The sequence below is a fragment of the Anguilla rostrata genome, chromosome 8 (assembly GCF_018555375.3).
Source record: "Anguilla rostrata isolate EN2019 chromosome 8, ASM1855537v3, whole genome shotgun sequence".
NCBI classification, from domain to species: domain Eukaryota; kingdom Metazoa; phylum Chordata; class Actinopteri; order Anguilliformes; family Anguillidae; genus Anguilla; species Anguilla rostrata.
Window position 1 is genome coordinate 30,799,249 of NC_057940.1, and position 22,941 is coordinate 30,822,189.

General features: G+C 39.4%; 1 long non-coding RNA gene across 1 annotated transcript in view; it reads right to left on the reverse strand.

The window, feature by feature from the left end:
* Positions 1 to 22,941, reverse strand: part of LOC135261396 (uncharacterized) — an 84,828-nt gene that overhangs the window by 60,073 nt on the left and 1,814 nt on the right. The window contains exon 2 of the long non-coding RNA XR_010331916.1: positions 22,412 to 22,650. This is a non-coding gene — a long non-coding RNA (uncharacterized LOC135261396). The remainder of the gene's footprint in view (positions 1 to 22,411; positions 22,651 to 22,941) is intronic.

Sequence of the window (22,941 nt, forward strand, 5' to 3'; positions counted from 1 at the left end):
AAAAAAACATTTTAAGAAAAAACCACATTGTGAGTTCAGAGGAAAGTACTGCAAGGCATCTAAAGCTGGTTATGTGTTATGTCGTCATGTTATCAAACATCAAGGCAATCAGATGTTTTTTTTTTTTGTCAAAGCAGACATGCCATATATGGGAAACCCACCCAGATGCCCCTTTAAATGAGATCAGATGGCCAGTGTGTTATTACTTGTCCCGTCAAGAGCCTGTCAGATAACACTTGTCTCATCCTTTTAGTGCGTCGCTCCTCTCACCAGGGTTACTACGAGGAGTAATAGCCGTCCCGATAAGGGCAGCAGTACGTCACCTGTCAGTTATAATCAGTCCCCAGAGAGCAGCTCTGTTGAGCAGAGGGGTGGCAGTGGGGTGGGGTGGGGGGGGTACAACTTGATCCTCACACGGGTTCTGACAAAGAACAGGAAGTGAGGTGAAGGAAGAGGCTGCAAAGTATGTGATATGTACCAGAGTGATTCATGTGTGATATCAGAAAAAATTGCTCCAAGTGCAATTAAATAAGAAAATCATTGATCTTGATGGAAATGAAGAAATATATTTGTGTGTGTTTGTATGGGTGTGTGTGTGTCTTCGCGTGTCATTTTATGCAAGGGAAAGGACGCCGTGTACTACTGACAACAAATGCCCAATGCATCATCCAATAAAGAAGCGAGAGAGACACAAGCAAATTGGCAGAAATAAATCAAGTATAACACTTATCAAGGGAAACCTTGTAAGGCGTACATAGTGTATACATGCTTAATTGATTTCATTGTCTGCAAAAAAAAAAAAAAAAAAAGACAAACAAGTTTTCTGACAGCTGACATATTGGGTTGAGGTTTATTTCTTGCGTGCTGTGTTCCGAGCAAAGGTTTAAATCACATCGTAGGCATGGTAAAAAATAAAGTGACAAGAAATTATGCATATTTTAGAAGCTTGAAATATGAGGCAGCTGTTGAGTTTTATTTACCTGACAGTTGGCTGTCAAAAACCAAAAGAAATCTGTTTATAGTGATATCTCATGTACTTCCTCTTGTCATTTTATTTATTTATTTATTTACGTATTTATTTTTGTATTGCCTGTTACACTGTCATTAGTTGCCCTTAGTCCTTAAGCGATGCAGCACAGGAGTAATTGAAGTCAGCCGTGTAGTCTGACCGTGTAGTATATTTTAAAAATCCAACAAATGCATGGAAACACAAATGAAAATAAATTCAGCCAGGGGAAGCATTACTGGTGCAAGCTGTGGTGATCAGCAGATGCCTTGTACGAGCCACGCAGACATGATTGACAGTCGCTCGTGCAGTTTGTTGTGGTGTTCATTTTGAGCTGCACCGAAAGCCTCCAGATTTAATAGATACATATTTGAGCACGTCTTTCTCCACATCTGACAGCCGGCCTTGTGTTCTACTTTGATTTCCCGGGAAGAAGAATTTACCCAGAGTACACAGCCGAGCATCCTCCTCACCTGTGGTTGCCAGAGCAGCCTTTGCGAGGTTTGACTTGACTTGGGAGGCAGTGTGTGGGGGTGGGGGTAGTTTCATCTTAAGCCCATGCTGGAAGTAAAAAGTCTGTGATGCCCTGGGGCTGTCACTATCTTTTTTTTCTTTTTTTCTTTACCAGAGGCCACCCTTTGTGTGGCCTGGATATGGAAATGCACTATTAATTAAAGAGTGTGTCAGGGAGAATGGGGAAAACACTGTTTCAAGGTGGATTAAAAGGTCACTTTTAGCGTAGTTGCATCAGGGGACCATCACGCCCCAGCGACAAACCCCCATAGCTCTGATTGTTCAAATGAATATTTAATTACCAATCCCTTAATTATCATTAGAGCTGTGGGCGGTCTACTCAAGAAGGAATTGTACAAACTAATTGGAATATTCCGGAAGTGTAAAAATAGCAGCCCCTTCTTAAACAACATTGAAATAAAATTAGAAATAAAAAGCAGTAAAGGGCTTGCAGTAAATGGAAACTGTGGAATTGTGGAAATAATATTTTTATTATTATTAATTAATTTATTTTTATGTATTTATTTGGAGGGATATTTAAATAATTAGGCACTTATTTTCTGAGGAATTCAAAAGTCTCTCACAGATTTGATATCCAAGCGTTGGGCTCAATTTCCCCACAGAAGAATGAATGCAGTCATTTCTGCTGAGCTGTGACCCAGGACAACGGAGTGAGTCGTAGTGACCAAAAAAAGGGGCTATGGTTGAAAAACGGATGAAATGGTTTGATGGGTTTAATATAAAAAAGAAGCTATATTTCAAAGCAATACAGATGAATGGACAGTTGAACCCAGGGATGTTCAAACATCCAAGTCCTTCAATTTTCCTTTTGCCACAAGAATATACAGTATCAAATGTGTTGCTTTCTAATATGGCTGTCAAACAATGGTTTGATATTCAAATACTATTAAAATTGTAAAAAAATAAATAAATAAAAAAATAAAAAAAACTTTTAAAGTCATTTGAACATGAAAATTAACATCTGAATGTGAAAGAACAAAATTGCAGCTGTTTTACTTTGAACTGTTCGTTTTTTACTTTTGGTTGTGTTAAACCAAAAATATATCTAGCCGTTCAGCGTCTCCTCTGTAGCAAACAGAGGTTGCTGGGTCATACGGGTCATTGCTATGCTGTTATCTGATGAACACCACACATCATTTCATCCCTGGCTCCTTGGTGTGGTCCGAAAGCATATTTTCCTCTGCTGGGCATACAGTGTATTAAAGGAGATGGCCACTGGCTTCTTTGCAATTGGACCATCTGGTGTTTTTGGCAAATAACCTGCAGGCTTGGCATTGGCATAAAATTCTTAACCAGCTAAGTTTGTTTTACCTTTATTCTTTTTTCCACGCTAGCGTTTTGGGAGTTGCAGCATTTTGACAGAACAATGTTAAAGCGATGGATCCCTCTCCAAAAGTTACTAGAAATCACATTTCAGTTTTTTAACAGCACTTCATTGTAAATGATCCATGAAAAATTCTTAGTAGTCACATGTATTCAAATAGTGTGCCTCAATTTTATTTAAACAAAATCATTATAAACAGGGGTTGACATATGGTACACAAGTATGCATGCAAGGCAAAAATATGCAACTGTGTGACAACTTTATCATAGGCCTATCTATTTTTTAGTTACATGACTATTTTTAGGCACACTTGTCCTTGTGACATAAAATTGCTCTGAATTTGAACCTTTTTGTCATGCATGTGTACTTATGTACCACTCATGTCAGCCCCTGCTTATAAAAGTGTCCTGTTAAAGGCCATCTTGAATGTTCAAGATACGTTCAAATAAAATGTACCTACGCTAGTTATGTCCCTTGTCTTGTGGACATAAAACAGTTATTTCAGACCAAAAGATGGTCAAATTCTGGCACGTAATTCAACATTTAAAATTGTAAAACACAGTATATTAGAATATATTTGAACTTGTGTGTCTTTTAGGTGTAATATAAAACAAACAATTTTTGGCCAATGTTGACAGCCCTATTTTCTAACTGGTCTAGCAAATGAAAAAATAGAGCTTTTGTAACCTTTTAACTATCCCCATAGAATGAGACTCTCTCACCCAACAAGCAATACTCTGCAGACGCATTCATAATAACATGTATGATGCTGCATTGCTGATACTTGTATGCATAATTTCCAACAATGTATCTCATCACTGCCCAACAACCATTTGATTTTTTTAAATAAAATGAAAACAGATTAACCACAACGTGCACATAAATATTAATTGCAATAACTCTACATTAGTCTGTCAATGCTTACTATCTGTAATCAAGTTTAATCATGAAATGCATAATCATTGCTATTTTACGAAAAGCAGACCGAATTAGCATATTTAAACATTTTTCCAAAATGATTCTACAAGAGAAAAAATTAACATAAAATAAATGGAAAAAATACAAAAATGACAGTGTAACATGTCTATCCTGACTGTTATTGTATCATCAGTACAGGCTTGATATTGCAGACCAGTGCAAACCCAAGCATACTATAACAAGGTAATTCACATTCCCTTCATAATTCCAAATTCCAATGGTCTCTTATCAGCTTTCCTGTAGATTTATTATAAAGTTATGTATAAAGCATGTCATGGCATGCCTTTTTTTACTGCAAAATAAAAATAGCTATTTCAAAACATGAATATACTGTGCAATAAAAATGATAGGCACATGACAAAGATGAGCTCTGTTATATAGGAAATGCTAACCTTGAAATCTCTTTGGATCATCTGCTTTAATAGCCACGCCACAGTGACTCTCCTCGCTTGTATTTTATCTGCAGTGGCTCCTTTAATTAGAGGATTGTGCTGCAGCCACTCTGTAATCTAAATCATCAGGAATATGCATTCTCTTGCTTCTTTGTCATTTGAGAAACTCGATAGCCGTACTCCAAAGCTCTGGCTTCAATGTCAGGTATAATAAATGCTTTTAGGGCTGTTTGAATATTGCCCCCTACCCCGGTCCCATGCACAGAATGGATGGGGGACACGCGTGCAGCGTGTGGGTCCACATCCTGGTATCTACCACCTGCAGATAGGAGGGCTCAGTCGGGTTTCGCTCAGAACCTCCACAGGGACCCAGCTCTATTAATCCGCCACTGATTGATGAGTTTCATTTGTGGCGGTTCAGATGCGCTCCACGATCCCTACGGGTCCTGCCAGGTTCTGGTAAGCTTTGAAGTTCTGGCTCGATAATTAAGGCTGATATTGAGCGAGGGAGCAGTGGAGCAAGACAGAGAGAGAGTGGGCCTTACGCTGTGGATGTGTGAGACGACTATGTGCCCACACACATACACACACACACACACACACACACACACACACACACACACACACACACACACACACACACACACACACACACACACACACACCCTCCACACGCACGCACATAGGCACCCACACACACACCCTCCATACGCACACACACACAGACACATACTAATATAAGCATTCAGCTATGCATTCATGCGCACACACACATTCAGTCACACAAACAAGCATTCGCATGCGAAAAAATCATGCACATACTAAACTACTACATGAGTGAACACATTATACAGTTAAATGCTATGGGTTAGAGTACATAACCCCCAGTGTGATGTGATTGATATAAAAACCATGGCTTTACTTTGTAAAATAACTTCAAAATACAAACAGGAACAGATTAATTATTATTAGTATTTCTGCCTCTTGTTCTGACTACAACAATGTGAGAAAATAGCACCCAATGTGGCAAAAGGTGGGCCTTTTCAGGCTTGTCATTTGACCCACTGCCAGCACACGACACACAATTACGCATTAATTACATCAAGGGCATGTACACACTGGCAAACACTTTTTCACACTGCAAGGAACACGACATGTGCCTGTTCAAACTTCTGAGATCAATGGCGCCAGCAGATGTAATTATGATAGGACTGATCCTGTTACAGCAGAGTTAAGTGAAGTATAGGTGATAAAAAAGAAGCAATCTTGTCTGTTGTGTGGCTGCTTTCTTTAGAATTTAAATGAAAACTGGACTGCACTGCAGTCTCTCTCTCTCACACACACACACATACACTCACTCTCTCTCTCTCTCCCTCCCTCCCTCCCTCCCTCCATTTTCCCCACGGCACCGCAGGACTGCCGCCGTGGGCTATGCGCTGCAAATTGTGGTCACTCACTCACTCACGAACGAACGACCTTTGGAGGCGCATGCGCAGGAGGTGCACCGTGGGTCTGGACGGTTTCGTGCTTGTTGTACTGCCACTCAATGAATTCCTCGCTACATCACTGACTACACACCTGAAGGGCAACAGGAGGATCTAACTTTAACTGGCCATTTAGCCTACTCACGCCAAGGGGAATTTCATATACATGTAAGTATGTGTGCATGCATGTGTGTGTTTAAGCTGTACTGTATTTGTTTAAGGCTTAACTCATGTGCCTCTGGGATAACTATGGGATTCTCATACATCTCAAGATCATGAGGATACATCCCTACCCCTGAAGGAAAACGCTCTGCAAGTTCTCCCTGGCTGCAAATGTAAAGGAGGGAGACATACATCCTGGCTGCATGTAGCCCTTCTCTGCACTTGGATGAGATAACCGGGTGTTGATTTGAGCCAGACCTGCTATTGCTTTGACCCTGATCACGGCTCATCAGATGCATGGTTTATTGTCTTTGGATTGTGCACCCATATTCGTTTGGCTAAATCAAGTGAGTACATTTCCAGGAAATTGTTCTGACCTTGACCTCCATGGGTGCCAGACCCAAGATGGTCGTGCAATCGTCTGAGCGGAGAGACATTTCAGAACGAGCCTTTGCGTGCCTGCCGTGCAGGTCACAGTTGCCATTGTGGAGGTAATTGGCCATCATCGACGCATTTATGCTCAAGGTCTGGAACTTTGATTCATATTCTAATAGCCAATTGCAGCGGCCCACTCGAAAGTGGCTTATTACTATGAGGCCTTGAAGTGCATGCCATCAGACACTGGTCTGGAGTGCATCATGCTTTGGGCATATGGGAGTTTGGTGCCAGGCCCTTCATTTGCTCAAAATGCTGCAGGAGTGGTCTGTAGGCATCGATCCGGTTCATTTCAACATGGAGATTTACTTTCCAGCTGATTAACCAGGCATGCTTATTTCCCTATCTGTCCTCTAAAAGAGGCCTCACTGCACTGTAGCATTTCAGCACTGTTTAACAGTTTCAATATTATATCACCATCGATTATCAATGTATTCCCCACAACCCGCAGTCAATAAACATTGCCCGTCCCCTCTCTTTTCTCTCATTGTCACACCACAAAAACATTCAGACTCAATCTTTTAAGCTTGTTTTGATCTTTTTTTCTGAACGGTTCCCTAGATCACAGCGAAACGATTATGTTCTCTTTTTTTCAATTAAGATCCCATTTAGATGTGTGTTTATCTGGAAAATATTTTACTTGCATTTGAGAAAGCAATGCCCCGAGAACTCCACACTGGACAGAGTTGTTCCTTGCAGAAGTACAGTACTGTGATGCCATCAAAACTGATAACAATTATTAAAAACTAGATAACCCAAGAGTGCTTTGCCAATTAAATAGTGGATTCTCACATTGTTGTCAATGAAATTATGAAATAAAAATTAAATTGATAACAAAACCATTACGTGATTTTTGCAGGCCAGATCAGAAAAAAGTACAAAACGAAGATGCTACCAGTAATCAAGTACAACGGCAGTTCCAGTACTCAATACTGGAGCACACATGCTGAGTTTATGATGTGCAATGTGTCTGCTGGCAAAGGAAAAAGAATAAATTAGCATGAGAGCAGTTACAGAGGCAAGATCAAGGGTAACAATGCGATTGATATTTTGTTGTGAGGAGTTTCAGTGTGTTACAGCAGTGGCTGGTGCTTTTCGGCCGCTTAACCTGATCTAATCAATCAATCGATTGTTTTGGTTCATCAATTTCTTTTATTGTAAAAATTACATTAAAAACAAATCCTGCCTTAGCCATGAACAAACCACTGGTATAAGTGCATTACACGCTACTGTGTTCCTCTTTATTCATCTCTGTTCACTTTTGTTTGCCATTGATCAAGACTGCATGTGATACTTAATGGCAGTAATTGCCATTGCTTTGATTTTACTGCCTTCGTTTTCTTTTCCATTGTGACAGTGCCATTACCACTGGAAGCAATCTATTCAGTTGTGTGCCACTGATCGCTGTGACACAAAAGCACATTGACAATGAACGCTGAAATCAGGTGACGCAGAAAAGAAAAGATATAATATAATATAATAAGATCATTCATTAAAGGGGTGGTTCACCCAAATTGCATAATTCTGTAATAGTGGTCGATGAGTAGCAGCCTCCACAAACTGGCCCTTCTAAGAGTGAAATTGGACCCTTAAATCCATTATTAGCCACAGCGAAGCAGCGGAACCAGAAGGGCTAGTTTACGGAATTATCCAATTTGGGTGAACTACTCGTTTAAATGTGAAAACTAAGGTGAGAAACTCAAACAATGCTCATGAGAAAAAATTGCAAATCTTCTACGCGGTTCTGTCTTCAATCCCATCCATAGACATAGGCTCAGGAGCCCCATTCTCTTTCTCTCTCTCTACTTCAAATAGTTCCACTGCCATTCTGTTTGGCACCTCAACATTGTGCAGCATGTAGCAGACCACAAACAACAAACACCTGTGCCACTTTCTTAGGGCTGTACAAGAAAGCTCCACCAGTACAGTCCACACAACTAAATCGGCTCGTAAGGAAGCATTCCACCACATTTCTGGTGAGGATGTGCTCCACCTTGTACTCTGTTCCGTGTGAAGTTGGGTTTTGGACACGTGTCATCAGTGGATAGGCACTGTCACTTTTAAATGTGCAGAGAGAATGTTAGCATGTCTCATTAGTAAAAACTTCAGAGCACAGTTCTTATATTTCACATCGTTTCATTTCATACCCGATAGCCAACCATCTCCAACATAGACTCTCATCTTCTCAAATAGGTGTCACGCACAACCTGGACTTCGATAGAATGCGTGTGCTTTCTGTTTCTGTAGACATGCTCAATTGCCGATGGAGGTATCACTTGAACATGTGTGCAGTCATTTGTACCTAGCATATTTAGGCAGTTAGAGATGGTATAAAATCCCTGTTTGATTTCCAGCAGGGTTTCTCGGTTATTCAGAAAAGTGACGGGATGGGACATTTTGACGCAACAAGGCGCAGCACCAGTGACAGCACTTTCAAAAACACGGTCTTGCGAAATGGCAGCTAATGTCACAACTGTGCGCTGGAGTGAGCCAGAAGCCAGGAAACGTAGCGTGGACAGGAGATCTGTGGCTGGCGGGGTGGCGCGGCTTCATTTGGTAGATAGCTTCAGATCATATCCAAGTTCATCCAGTAACTGGAATACGGCATGACTTGGCAGCCTGTAGGTTGTTCCCACAGTGTCCTCTGACATGCCAAAAACCGATACTTGATTTTAAAAGACTCTCTCCTTTCGCAAACACACCACGCTTACGATGTCTCCTCCTAAGAATGGTAATTGGTGCCATGCTGATCTAGTGCCAGAAAGAAGTTAACACCTGCTTGTCCCAGATGTTGCAAAACAGATACAATTACCTTTGCCTAATTGCATAAATTTCCATTCTCTCCTCCCATATTTTTGCAGTTCAACCTTGGAACGCCCTGAAATACATATGCATTAATCCAAACATGAAAACTTTAGGGATGCCACTTTTCTCTAATTTTACCAGCGCAAACCTCTGATGAGGCACTTTAGTAAATATGGACAAAAACTTTTTGTCTCATTAAGGTCTATAAAAGCCTTGCGAATCCTTAGAATCCTTAGTAATATTGCCCTGTTTTTTTAGCTTTGCCTCTACCATTTGGGTGCTCAATTCTATATAATATATATTCCACAAAACTACACAAACAGACACACTAAAACAGACACTTTACAATTAATTTCATTTTTAGATCATATTTAAACACATAAATCAGCCGCCCGTCATACCTTTATGAGGCCCTAAAACTGGGATTCATTTTAATATGATATACCAAGTTATTGTCAGATCGTCCGTATTCCATACTGCAGCACTGGACTGCTGATTCCCAAATCCCATTGTTTTTAAGCCCCTCTAAATTAAGCACAACACTGGAATTAAATAAATCACAGATTTACATTAAACAACACAAGCTTTCATCAGGATAGTTTTTTCATTATCATTATCAAAAATGATAGTTTTGACATACACCAGTAATGCAGATATAAGGATTTCAGTCTAAATTTAAAAAAGAACAACATTGGAAATGGGGACTGTTTGAAAGACACATACTCAAATACAGATGGAGTTGCTATCTTTATCCCTTGTCATAAGTTTGTTGGCACCTCATTCAGCCTTACATGATGCAACACAAGCTGGACTGGGTTTGAGACTGAGTAAGGTTCTGTCCCGATACAGGTGTACACATAAACGCAGAGACGTGACACACATGCACTTTATTCTTTTACTCCTTTTCCCTTTCCTCTTTTCCCCTTTGTCCTTCTCTTTCCCCATTTCCCATTCTTTAACATGGGAGGGCAAAGTTTGAAGGGCCAGAGAAGATTATATAATAACAGACCTGCCATTATTCGGAATATCAGAAAGACACTGAGGAAGAGAGCTCAAAAAGGGATCCCATATGCTATGATATATGGTAGCTAGTTCCTTCCCCCACCCAACACAAAGTTTTCCTCAACCAATTCATCAATAATAAATACTCTTCCTGCAAAACTACAAAAAGAATGGTAGCTTGCATTCACTTAAATTACTTTCTCAAATTATAAAAGAATAAACAATTATCTTCATTGTGCACAATATTCAAAAATAAAATCTCTTGTGTTTACATGGAAAACAGGACTAATCAAAAAGCTAGACTACATTTTCAGTTGAACATACTCAGCCCTCACAGATGCAAACATTGCTTGCCTAAATTGTTTAATCAGTAATCATAAATTTACTACAGACTAAACGGCCACCCCCTGTGAAAAAAAATATATTTCAGCATAGTTGAAGTCTACTTACATACATTTTTACTCATACTTCAAATGTGAAGGTACAGGATAGTATACTATAGGCTATATAAGTTTAGTTAAGTATATACAGAAGTATTGTGACAAAGACACATTGGACTTGAAGTGAAACAGTGAAGATGAGGTTAAAGTGCAGACTGTCAGCTTTAATTTGAGAGTACTCACATTGATATCAGGTTAAGGAATTACAGCTATTTTTAGATGGGACAGATACACTGATTGGCCGCCATGACCCTGGCCTGGAACACTGGAGAAATGTTTGGGAAGGCTATAGAGTCCAGCATCATCCCAGAATGAGCATAGAACACAGCCCTCCTCCTTACTTCCCTTGACATACTTTGTAATACACTCATCCCTCCAGAGCAGAGAGAACCAAGCAGCCTGGAGCAGCCCATGTACTCATCATTTGGGACAACATAAGCTTCCATCGTGCTGCTTTGATCCACAATTATTTCACTGAAAACCTTCATTTCATGGAATCTTTATCTCCCAGCCAGCTCCTCTTTCCTATCGAGAAGTTTTGCTCGGCATGGTGCTGGTTTGCCAAAATGATTCACTATTTTGAGATTTTTTTTGTTCATAGTTTTGAGAAAATGAGCTACGCTTTCAGCACAAATTGAAAAAATAAAATAAAATAAGCTGTAACGGAGGTTGTGTCAAACCCAAAAAACAACAAATCAGTCCCAGAAACTGAAATGATGTAAGTAAAGCAGTTCAGCAGAATGTTTTGCTAAAATTCGTGACTGGCAGCTTGCCTACAGAAGCAGCTTGGTTTGCCTACAGAAGCATTTGGGGCATGAATGACATGAACATAACTGTCACTGATGGACCAATTTACAAGGCATTTTAAAATTATCAATGGAAACCAAACTGCTGCCAGGGGTGCCCACCTTGACCGGAGTGACTGGAGTAGAAAATCTAAGTAAAGTCACCTGGGAGGGATGTGTGTGTGTATGTATGAGTATGAGTGTGTCTGAAATGGGGAGACTATGCATAAAAAGCGCTCCCAATTCCGACATGGTTCACCCAATAAGTATAATAACCATAAGTATAATAAGTAGCTAAATAACCACAAATTAAAACTGACAGTCTGCACTATAACCTCGTTATTTAATTTGAAATCTAATGCACTCTAATACAGAGCCAGAACAACAAAATTTCTATCACTGTCCAAATACCTATAGACTGCACTGCATATGTACACACACACACTCACACAAGTATAAATACTTAATAGGTACAGCTGGGTCAACCATGAAGAGAATGCCGCATGTGGGTCCTGAACATTCCAGCAGTCATGTGCCAGCGTGATTATCTGTCATTTATTTAACATGGGGCAGATCAGCTGCAGCCTGATGCCACTGCGTAAAAACAACTGCGGCTCTAACGCTTTAGTGTAGGCTTCATATACATAAATTAATAAATAAATAACAAGGGGAAATCTGAATTTATTACCCATTCAGCTAATTAAATGCTGGGAAATGTATGAGGACAGAAGAGTGAGTGAGTGCATGTGGGTGTAGAGGTGGGAGTGATAAAGGGAGAGGGTCTATTGGTCTGGAAGATAAATCTCTCTCTCTCATGACCAGCACTTCAGAGTGATAGGTGGCCCAGCTATGTAACAGCCAATAAGGCATGGGTATGTGTGTGTGTGTGTGTGTGTGTGTGTGTGAGTGAGTGAGTGAGTGAGTGAGTGAGTGAGTGAGAGAGAGAGAGAGCATGTTTATGCATGTAGTCAATATGAATGTGCTATGTTCCTAATGTATTTGGTGTTACTATATTGTGTGTGTATTATAATGTATATTTATGTCTTAATGTATTTGGTGTTACATATAGGTTTTGTAAGCAATAAAACCTGCATATTGAATATAGTTAAAGGGATGAAGGGAGATGTGGTGAAGGGATGAAGGCAGAACGGAGAGCTTTCAGCCTTGGCATAAATCTTTGAATTCTTGGTAAATATGCAATTAAAGCATTTTCTGCTTGAATATAACATGTTGTATTCATATCAGTTCGGGTTTAGATTTGGCCACAGTACCATTACAGCCTCTGTGGCAGAACGTAACGATGCGTGAAACCGGCTTTGCTTAGCTCAGAGCATCTGCATTCGCATACTTACATATGGTATGTTTTAGGCCTAAAATGTGTCACCTGAAATTCTTAACGCAAGTGCAAGCTGCAGTTTCTAGTGTTGCAGCGAGGGGCATTATACCAGATGAAAACAAGATGAAGCAGTCTTCTTCGATTTCTGCTTTTTTCTGCTTATCTTTCACAACTGGCCTTGGATCGCCCCCTTGAGGACTCTGGTTTATTACCTCCAAATGGACATAACAACACACGTTGAGTATGCGCAACGAGGGCGAGCATTTGCAGTGCGTCAGCCTGGCGCTGTCATTTGCGTTCACGTACCTGCGTAGGGTGTATTTCCGGCCTTACATCTATTGAGACAACCTTTTGAGGTAATAGCATAGGGGGTTGTTAGAAATTTTCTTAATTCCATAATTTTCTGAATGTCTGCTATATCATAAAACAATGTGCATGCATGTAAAAAATAAAATGAAAATTACAATTGGTAATGCAAGATTTATATTTTTATATGATCTGCATAGGAATTACAACCCTTTTCATACATAGTCATCCCATTTTATGACACCATAAGTAATTGGACAGTTGGCTGCTCAGCTGTTTCTTCATCTCTGTGTTGTTACATCATTGGTTCATGCACAAGAAAGCTAACAAAAGGTCTAAAGTTGATTCTAGGTGTGGCATTTGCATTTGAGGTATTGTGCCGCTGTCACTCAACATGAGGACCAAAAAAGTGTCAATGCCAGTAATGCATGCCATCATGAGACTGAATAAACATTGAGTGTGTCAAACATTGTGTGTGTGTGTGTGTGTGTGTGTGTGTGTGTCAAAAAGCAACTGTTTGATACATTGTTAAGAAGCAAGAATGCACTGGCAAGCTCAGCAAACGACCTTGTAGATCACGGAAGACCACTGTAGTGGATGACAGAAGAATACTTGAATACTTTACTTGATTTATTAACAGATATTGTGAAAAAAAGGCCAGTGGAATAAGCAAAAATCACAGGGTAAAACTAATGACCAAAGAAAAGCGCAAACAGCTCTGTGAAAAATGGAGGGCTTCAGAAGATGCAGATGCAGAAACAGGGAGCAGGATCTGAATGCAAATTTATATCTAACCCCGCCGACTCCCAAGAACATAGGCCTCTCTGATGATGAAGCTCAACTTCAACTCCGAGACCCACTACGAAACAACCAAAGAAGGATTGTCAAAAGAAGTTCAGGGCCAAAGTTGGAGAAGAAAAATAAAATGCTTGAAGCAAAGCTAGAAGCTCAATGAAAAAAAAGCCGCTAGACTGAAAATTCTAAAGTTTTTCTTAAATTTGGCAGAATTTGGTCAGTGAAAAGTTCAGGTGGCCAACATCCAAAAAAAGCTGCGAAAGAAAAAAGACGTCATAGCTTTTCTGTCAAGAGATTAGAACAGCAGATTCTTAGCTGGAAAGAAGGACACGGTAGAAAGAAAAAACAAGATGCCACATTGTGTTCTGAGAAAAAAATGGTTGGAGGTTCACTCTGACAATAGCCAGGAGTGCACTTTGAAACACTGCATGTCCTACCTACAGTTTGTTACATACAGGCCCCCTTATATCACTCAGCCGAAAGCGAGTGACAGGAACGCCTGTGCATGTAATCAACACAAAAACATGCACCAGCTGATTTACTGTTTAGTTCACAAAGGCTTACTCCCAACAAAAAGCATATCCACACTGGTGTCTGACATTGCATGCAACACAGAAGAGGAAACCAGCATGTATAGGCAATGTACAAACTGCTGCTTTGATTAAGTGCAGCTTAGTGCACATAACCCAAGCGAGTCTGCAAAGTGGAAGCAGTGACAGAAGGAGGAGGTGACTGTAGGTGACAAAGTGTATAAAAACCGGGTGAAGAGGGCGGGTCAGTGGAAATGTGGAGCAACTCGTTGAAGAATTTCACCGTCAACTGGAGGCAATAGCAGGCCATCAATTTAACTGGCTTCATCAACCACAGAAAATCAGGGAGGGGATAAAGGGGAAACTGCAGGAGAATGACACAGTCCTATATATTGATTTCCCTGAAAACTATGCCTGTGAGCTTAGTTCTGAAATACAGCCTTTCCACTTTGGTGGAAACAAGCTGCAAGCTACCATCCACACAGCAGCAGCCTACGCCAACAATGGCTCTCAAAGCTATGCCACCATTTCAAGGTTTATAAGGCATAACAGGCATGCAGTATCAAACCAGTGACTGAGGACATGAAAGAGACATGGCACACAATTCACCACATCGCTTGTAGTCAGTGATGGTCCAGTGACTCAATATCGAAACAAAAGCAATTGCAATCTGATGAGTACAGTGCCATTTACCTGGGGGTTTTAAAGTATCACATAGAACTACTTTGAGAGAGCCCACAGACAAGGTGCACCAGATGTGGCTGGTGGCTGTGTGAAAAGGATGGCAGATCAGTTGGTCCAAGGGAAAAGATCTGCAGTCTCCCAAGGATCTGTATGACTTGCCGTGCACCAAGAAAATCTGCCAAACATTCAAGTCATATGGATTGAAGAGTCGGGCATTCAGAGGTTTGATGACTCCCTCTCAATAAACAACTACGATTACTCCCTCCATCCCTGCATGCAGTCTGTGTAATCCTGAGTACACACCAGGTGTTTACAACAACACCTGGAGCACTTTTCCACAGAGGTCAGTTGCTTCTGTCAGTATCCAAGGATCTGCAACTGCTTCAATGTAAGAAAAGTTACTTTGAGAGATGAAGATGCACTAATCGCCTCAACTCCCACTCATCTAGACTCAAGTGATGAACAAAACCGTAAAGTGGGAAGATTTGTAATTGTTAAACAAGCCATGTGTGGGCCAAAGGAATGCATTTCACAAGCCAGAAAAGCAGGACTGTATATGTTACTCTTGGCGATACATTGTCGGAGTAATTTCAGAGCCAGAGCCCACGTCCTCAGCCGCCAAACTGACGAACTTCGATTGGCTGATGTTTAATAAAGTCTAAATGACAGGAGGGGGAGCAGGAGAGGGGGAATGGGGAGAGAGAGTGTTTTGGTTGTTAACCAAAATGTTGACTCTTACTTGTTCATTATGTTTTGATAACTGCAATGTTGAGTTAATTGTTCTTTGTTTTTACTAATAATTATTCATATTTGAAATGCACCTTATATCAACTGTTTGGAAGTTAAGAAACCCACATGAATTATATTGTTTTATGTTGTGATGAAATCATTTTTGATAAAATCCCACCAAGAAATTGTATTTTGTCTTGTCTCCTGTCCTGCCGTGTGACATTATGTTCACCGTGTGACACTAATAGAATGGGGGAAAACAATGCTCTGTCAAGCTTAAATTACTATACTCTTCAATTACTGATCAAAACATTGCATTATCGTATTGTCTGAATAGTCAGAGGCATTTTCTTCAAGATTTGAATAAATTACAACAACTCTGGGAAAAAAACGTTGCCATGTCAACAAAAGAGATGAGAATGACACAAATTCAAAACATTTGTAAATTATTTGTGATAACACAGAAAAAAGTACCTTAAATTACAGTGGGTATTATCTGTTATCAAAATTAAATTAGCATTTTTCATATTTTTAGGTCAAATGTGATGTCACACCGCATGGCAATTTATACACGGTGTTGAGAGAAAAACTTCATAAAAATGGTCAGACAGAATATTTTTGGTGACCAACTACATTTACTGAAAGTTAAAAGTTATAATATACTATAGTATCCAATTCTCTTACTAAAGTAATTAAATTTTTTTAAGTTGGTTTCCATCCCATTTGTCACCTACCCGTTAATAACAATAATGAAAAGTATCTGAATGTATAAGTAACCTACAGAGCAAATAAAAAAATCTTAAGTTTGTAACCAGTTGCGAGGAAAAAAAAAGAAAAAGAAAAAAAAAACTTTAAAAATCTGCTAATCAGAATCGGCTAACTTGGCTTTAAAAAAATTGAGAACTGCAATTGGCCTAACAATTCATGATCATATGCATTACTGTTATCACTGAACAAAAATAAATTATCAGAATAAAAACGTTTTCCACATACAAAAATGACAAGTTACTCACACATACAAAGCACTGTTTATAAGGCAGTACGCAAACTTGCAAAATGTAAAATGTAGGCCTGCCATTGGGTATGAATGACCACATTGTCTTCAAATGAAAAGATGAAAAAACACAGGGCCAAGTTACATGAGATAATTTAGGAAACACTGGTTAGCACTGCTTTGGAATACAGCACATTTCACGTGTGAGCTAATGGCAGACCTAGATTTTGCAACTTTGAATTAATGACTTATTCACAGTGCTTTGTATGTGCGAGTAACTTTGCATTTTTGTATAAATGTGTCTGTCTTCAGATAGTTTATATATGTTAGTGATGACTAGGTGGATGTAGCTAACTAGCCAGCGATGTGATATGCTCTAAATACAACATTAAATACAATAGATAACATACTTCAGTGAAAATAAGGAACAAACAGAAGTTTCCCAAGCTAATGCCCGGGTGTTTGTCAGTGTTACTATTGGAGCACAGATGGGTCTGTGTGATCGGTCGTGTGGCTGGTTTTTCCAAAGGACCTCTGGCTTGGGCAGTGTCTCGGGATCTCTTTTGTGCCGTCTGTAGAGCCTGTTTGCAGCGTAGTCTTCCTTGTATACGGCAAAAGGTTCTTCCTTCCTTTCAGGGAGCTGATATGGCAACTGGAAGCTGCAGGCCTTAGTTTGCTCTCTTTCCCCCGTGGGGTTAGACGTTAGAGACCGTGCCATGAGTACATCATCTACCCAGCCTGGCGAGCAGCCGCGAAGAGAAAGAGCAGCATCACAGCCGACACATTTATAGGCACCTAAAGGAAGTACAGGAAGTGATGTACTGTATTCAGTCACCATGTGATCAATCTTTTCCGGCCATGATCATGTGATTTTGGAGTCTGACTTGTCAGTTCAAGATGGCACCCAAGTTCTAGAGTGTATACCAGCACCGATTTCAATCTCTAGCCTTCCCCTGCCTCCAGGGAGCTGTCCTTAAAAATGTGAGACATCCAGGGAAAATCAAGTTGCTTTTAAAAGTGATGTTTGTGAACCAATGGCTTGTATTAATTCCAAAGCTGCAGGTCAGGGAACATTGTTCTGTGCTGTTAAAAAGAATTAAAACAGATCCTGACTCACTGTGGTCATTAAAGATTCAATAGCACTTATCCAAAGAGAATGGGTGCTGAACCTGGTGTTCTGTTCAAATTCCAAAGCTGTATCTCTGAATCTGGTCTCCTAATTAACTCTTTGTTCAATTGGATACATAAATCCTTGCTGCTCCACCTAAACTGATAGTTTTACATGGAATGGTGTAATGTATTAAAAAGGTCATCCTGACAAGGACAAGCTGAATTCCTCCATTCACTGTGAAGTGCTTATAAACACATTACGTTTCTAACAGAAAAAGAACAGTGAATAGCAATGATTTACAGCTGGTTTATTAGATTCATTTTTTTTTCAGATAAGAAAAAAAAAACTGTATTCTTTTCACATTCATCAACCAGAAACAAAATTAAGGATGTAATGTGTCATTCATTAAAAATAATGGCATTTTTCAGCATGAAAAAAGTTCCAAAAAATACTATTTAAAAAAACCTAATCAATGTCAGTAATATTGAAAATCACACTGATTGTAAAAATCTGTGACATTCAATATCAGTTCTTACTTATTACCTATGCATTGTTTTTGTTTTTTTTACTCTGGGATACTGCAAAAAGCACTGCCTGCTGGTGAGAAGAGGTGCATCAACACTTCTTAGTTTCACTTGATTTTCATTACTCCATAACCTCAAAAACCCCGTTATTTTTTTTAAGTTTCTCTCTTTTTGTTTTAAGTTTCCCTCTTTTTTTGGGTGGAAAATTGATTGAATTAAAAGAGTCACACAAGTATGCACTTTCTCCTCAAAAATGCTCATTTTAATTGCATAAAGAGCAACAGAATTCACGGAGAAAGTAAATGCATAAACTATTAATTAGGAATCCAAAAATGGCTCAGCACAGTGAAGAGAGGAGAAAAAAACAGCAGTCTCATTAAGTTATATTGCCTTGCTTTAAAAAGACAATGTATTATCATTGCTCTTGTGTTAGTGGGTAATTTAAAATGAGATCCATTTGCCAGGAGGGTCGTTTAGCTGAGCAACAATCTTTTTCTCTCTCTTCACAGAAAAGGCCCATCTTTCCTAGCAGTGCTATCTGCACCCCCTCCCTCAAATCTATGCTCCGACCACATTTTCCATGTTCTGCTTTCTTTTATTTAGTTTGGCCTTTCTCCTTACAAGAGGTCACACTCCAATGTTCCATCAGAATTTATGAGCCGAAATTGTAACAATACGTGCCCTGCCAAACCCTTAAGCACCTCCCAGGAAAACTTTCATCCACAGTGGATTTATCTCAAAAGATCAGAAGTTTGGCTTTTGTAGCTTTGTTAGAGGCCTAGCGCCACAGGTGTCCTGTTGCACTTGCCTATTGTATTGCTGCTTTTATTATGTCTTCCACCATTTTATCACTTCCAGCAAAACCACCAGGTCAATTTTGATGAAAATTTCACAGAGCAAATCTCACCCCTGTTGGTGCTATTGCAGGCAGTTTAGTGCTGCAATTTTCAAAATGTTATTACTGCTGCCCTGTTTGTCAAATGTCAGTAGATCAATCTTTTCACAAAGAAAAAAAATAATTCCAAAGAAGCCATGAAAAGTCCACCAAATCAGATTTTCCACAATATTTATTTACTAATTTATTTTACAAACCCTTCAAAATTCTCCTCCTCGACTAATTAGATAGAGCTTCATAATTTAAACAATTCACAAAGAAGAATGTTTGTTTGTAGAGATCAAGATTCAAGCTAGCTGCAGTGACCAATCTCCACATTTTACTCCTTTGTCATTTTTAGCAAATGCCCATCAGTGATTCTTGCCACATTGGTAGACGGTATAGCTAACTATAGGTCCACCAAATGATTTTGGCACTGACAGGCTATATGGTCACACAATAACCAAAATTAGAATTTTCAATAATTAAACAAACATAACTGCTGTTATGTTTGACCAACAAACTAAACCTGCAGGAGAATATTCAGCACCTTATGCACAACAGCCATATCTGGGACTTACAATGTGTACTGTATTGGCTTTTTGTGGCAACAGCTGAAACAGTGGTGACCCACCCACTCACTGACGGGTCTGTTCAATAACAGGGGAAGTTGCCATGTCAGAAAAAAATAAAATAAAATTCAGTGAATACAGGGGTTAAGCACACAAAGCCATAATGAATTCAATCCAAGTTTCCTTTTAGACGTACGTTGTTTCCCACTGGACTCCACTTGTTTCCCTAACAGGCTGTGAATAGCAGGGGAAATCTGGCGTGGGCAGCTTTGCTGTTCCCATTTGGCCAGATTGTCTCCCATATTATCATAATCATGAGTCAAAATGCTTCACAGACCTCACCAATTATCCATTAGGCCAGATTTTAATTTAAAAAATACCCCCCCCCCTTGCTCTGTCTCACTCTCTCTTTCTCTCTGGCTCTCTTTCTCTCACATGCTAACTCTCTTTTTCTTTCTCTCCTGCTCTCTCTCTCTCTGTCTGTAGGTCTTATTTAACAAGATTTACTGAAGGAATATAATTTTACTGTGCATCATATGACTGGAATGTAAAATTTAGATTTGTCAGAGTATTTTTTTTTTTTTACCTTTTTGTCATTCATTTTATGGCCTACTCATAATTCCTTATAAAAATATTGATATGTATGTATGTATGTATGTGTAGTTTTATTAAATATTCATGTTTTATATATGCTTGACTATAAACTATATACTTTTTTCAGCCATTTCATGCGGAATAAAACATTTTGCTAATCTAAATGCACATGACTTTAATAGGAAGCTATCACCCAAAGAACAATTCCTCAAATGTGAAAGTGAGAGTAATTTTGCCCTGTAAGATGAGCTTCTTGAACTAGGCAGAATTTCTTTTTCCCCATAAAACTGGTCTCTCATGAATTTAAAAATAAAGTCTGCAGGAGAAGTAAAACATTTCACCCAGAGAATGTACACCAAGAAGGTAGCCTAACTACAGAAAGATTTCTTTATTTTGATTAATTTTGTTTGCAAAACAACATGTGGTATTTCTGGCTTTAGCAAGCTTGCATTTCATACAAATTCTTATTGATGGAAGCTAAAGATTCAATCCGCGATGAGATCACAATGAGACGAGATCACGATTGAGCCTATCAGGAGATTGCAACATCATGGTATTCCCAGGCCACGGTGTGATGAATCCTGTCTAACAATCACAGTTTGCTATCAAGCACTTTATATTTGAACATCTGTTTCAAGGTGCAGTATGCAAGTTTGTTGTAGAGCATATATATGGTCAAATTTCCTTCATATCCCAACAGATATCAATAAATTAAAAGGCCTAAGAACTCTGACTGCCCCAGCCTCTGAAATTGGCCACTGCAAATTTCACAGTGCCTGAATCTTAACAACCAATCAGGACAGCCCTCTGCCCTGCCTGCAATGTTACATGTTCACAGTGCTGCCAGAACAGACAGGGCGTGGGGAGCTACAAAAGAGCAGAGGTAACGTTACTGCAGAGTGCAAATGCTAGACCTGCAAACGAAGCAAAACTCCAGTACTACCTTGCCATCTTACATTTAAAACCATATTTTTACTCTGAATTTAATATTAAGACATACAGATAATGAAAGAAAAAAATTGTTTTTTTACTAAGATCAGATGAACTCCAATATACTATCTTGTAGCCTCAAAAGCAGCTGATGTGATGTGATTGGTGACTGTTGACATGCTAGCTAGCCTCAAAACGATGCGAAACTCCAGTGCTACCTTGTCATCTTATGTTCAAAATCTTTGAAACTATATTTTGTACTGAATTTGATATTGAGACATACAGATCATGAAAGCCAAGACATAAAGCAGCCGATACATTTGACTGGTGACAAACAGTAGTAGTAGTCGAACAATACTCTGGTGCTATCTTACGTTTAAAACCTTAAAACTATATTTTATACTAAATTTGACATGAAGACATACAGAAAGCAAAGTAAAATCAGATGAAACTCGTTTGCTTGTAGCTGCGAAAGCAGCTGAGGCGATTGTGTGAGTGGTGAGAATAAGTTGGCTTATGTTAGCTTCAAACAGACGCACAACTCTGGTGCTGTCATCTTATGTTCAAAACTGTATTTTTACATTGGATTTGGCATTAAGACATACAGATTATGAAAGCCAAGATATTTTTCTGCTAAAAAAAGATGAAACCCTAAAACAGCCAAAAATGTACATCTTTGACATTGGCTAAACATAGATTTATATTAAATTGGCCATAGTGTCTTCTGATTGATAATGATAGAAAATGTCAGTATTCAGATGTCAGAAAATGTGCATGCCTGTTTGGAGGGAGAGCTGAGGGGACGGTGTGGAATTTTTTTTGTTTGTTTTGTTTTTAAATCTAGCTTCTGTTGCTCATTTCTCTGAGCTTACATGCTACACCTTTAATAATTTGCGCGCGTGCACACACACACACACTTACATGCAGCTAAAACTAATCCCTCCTCTAAATCAATGGATTTAAGAGCTCAGAGAGGAAGGCAAAATTAGGATGATCACGAGGATTAATTTGTGAGCAACAAATGTGAGATTAAAAGAAACTGAAAGAAATGTAGTCAGGGGAGTGGGCACAGAATACTTACTCACCTCATATAATGCAAGAGAATGGAGGGTCCTGATCCATTTCCTTAATGAACTTGGCCCTAATGAAATCCCCAGGCCCAAAACTCTCAGCTGCTCCTCCAGCGGTCAGCGCTCCGGCTCAGTGGGTCGCAGGTGCTGCGCCTCGGTTCATTAAACCGCGACTGGAGAAGGCCTGCCTCCGCACCGCAAACGACCTCGCTCCCATGATTCATGCAAATGAACCCAGGGAACTTTCCCACCATCTGTAATAACAAAGAGTTTTATGTTTGTACTTACGTAGTCTTAATTTCGAACTGCGGACATCCAGCAGAGAAGACGGACAATAAACAATTTGAAAGTTATGAAAGTTAGCGGATTTCACTTGCACTTCACGATGGATAAAACGACCCCATATTTTCTATTTTACCTTTTTTTCCATTTACAGCTGTTGCAACAAACCAAATCATACATACAAATCATTCTGAAAATTAGCTGTCCTTGAAAAGTTAGTATGAATTTTGAAGTGTATTCTAGCAGGAACTGGATGCTATGTG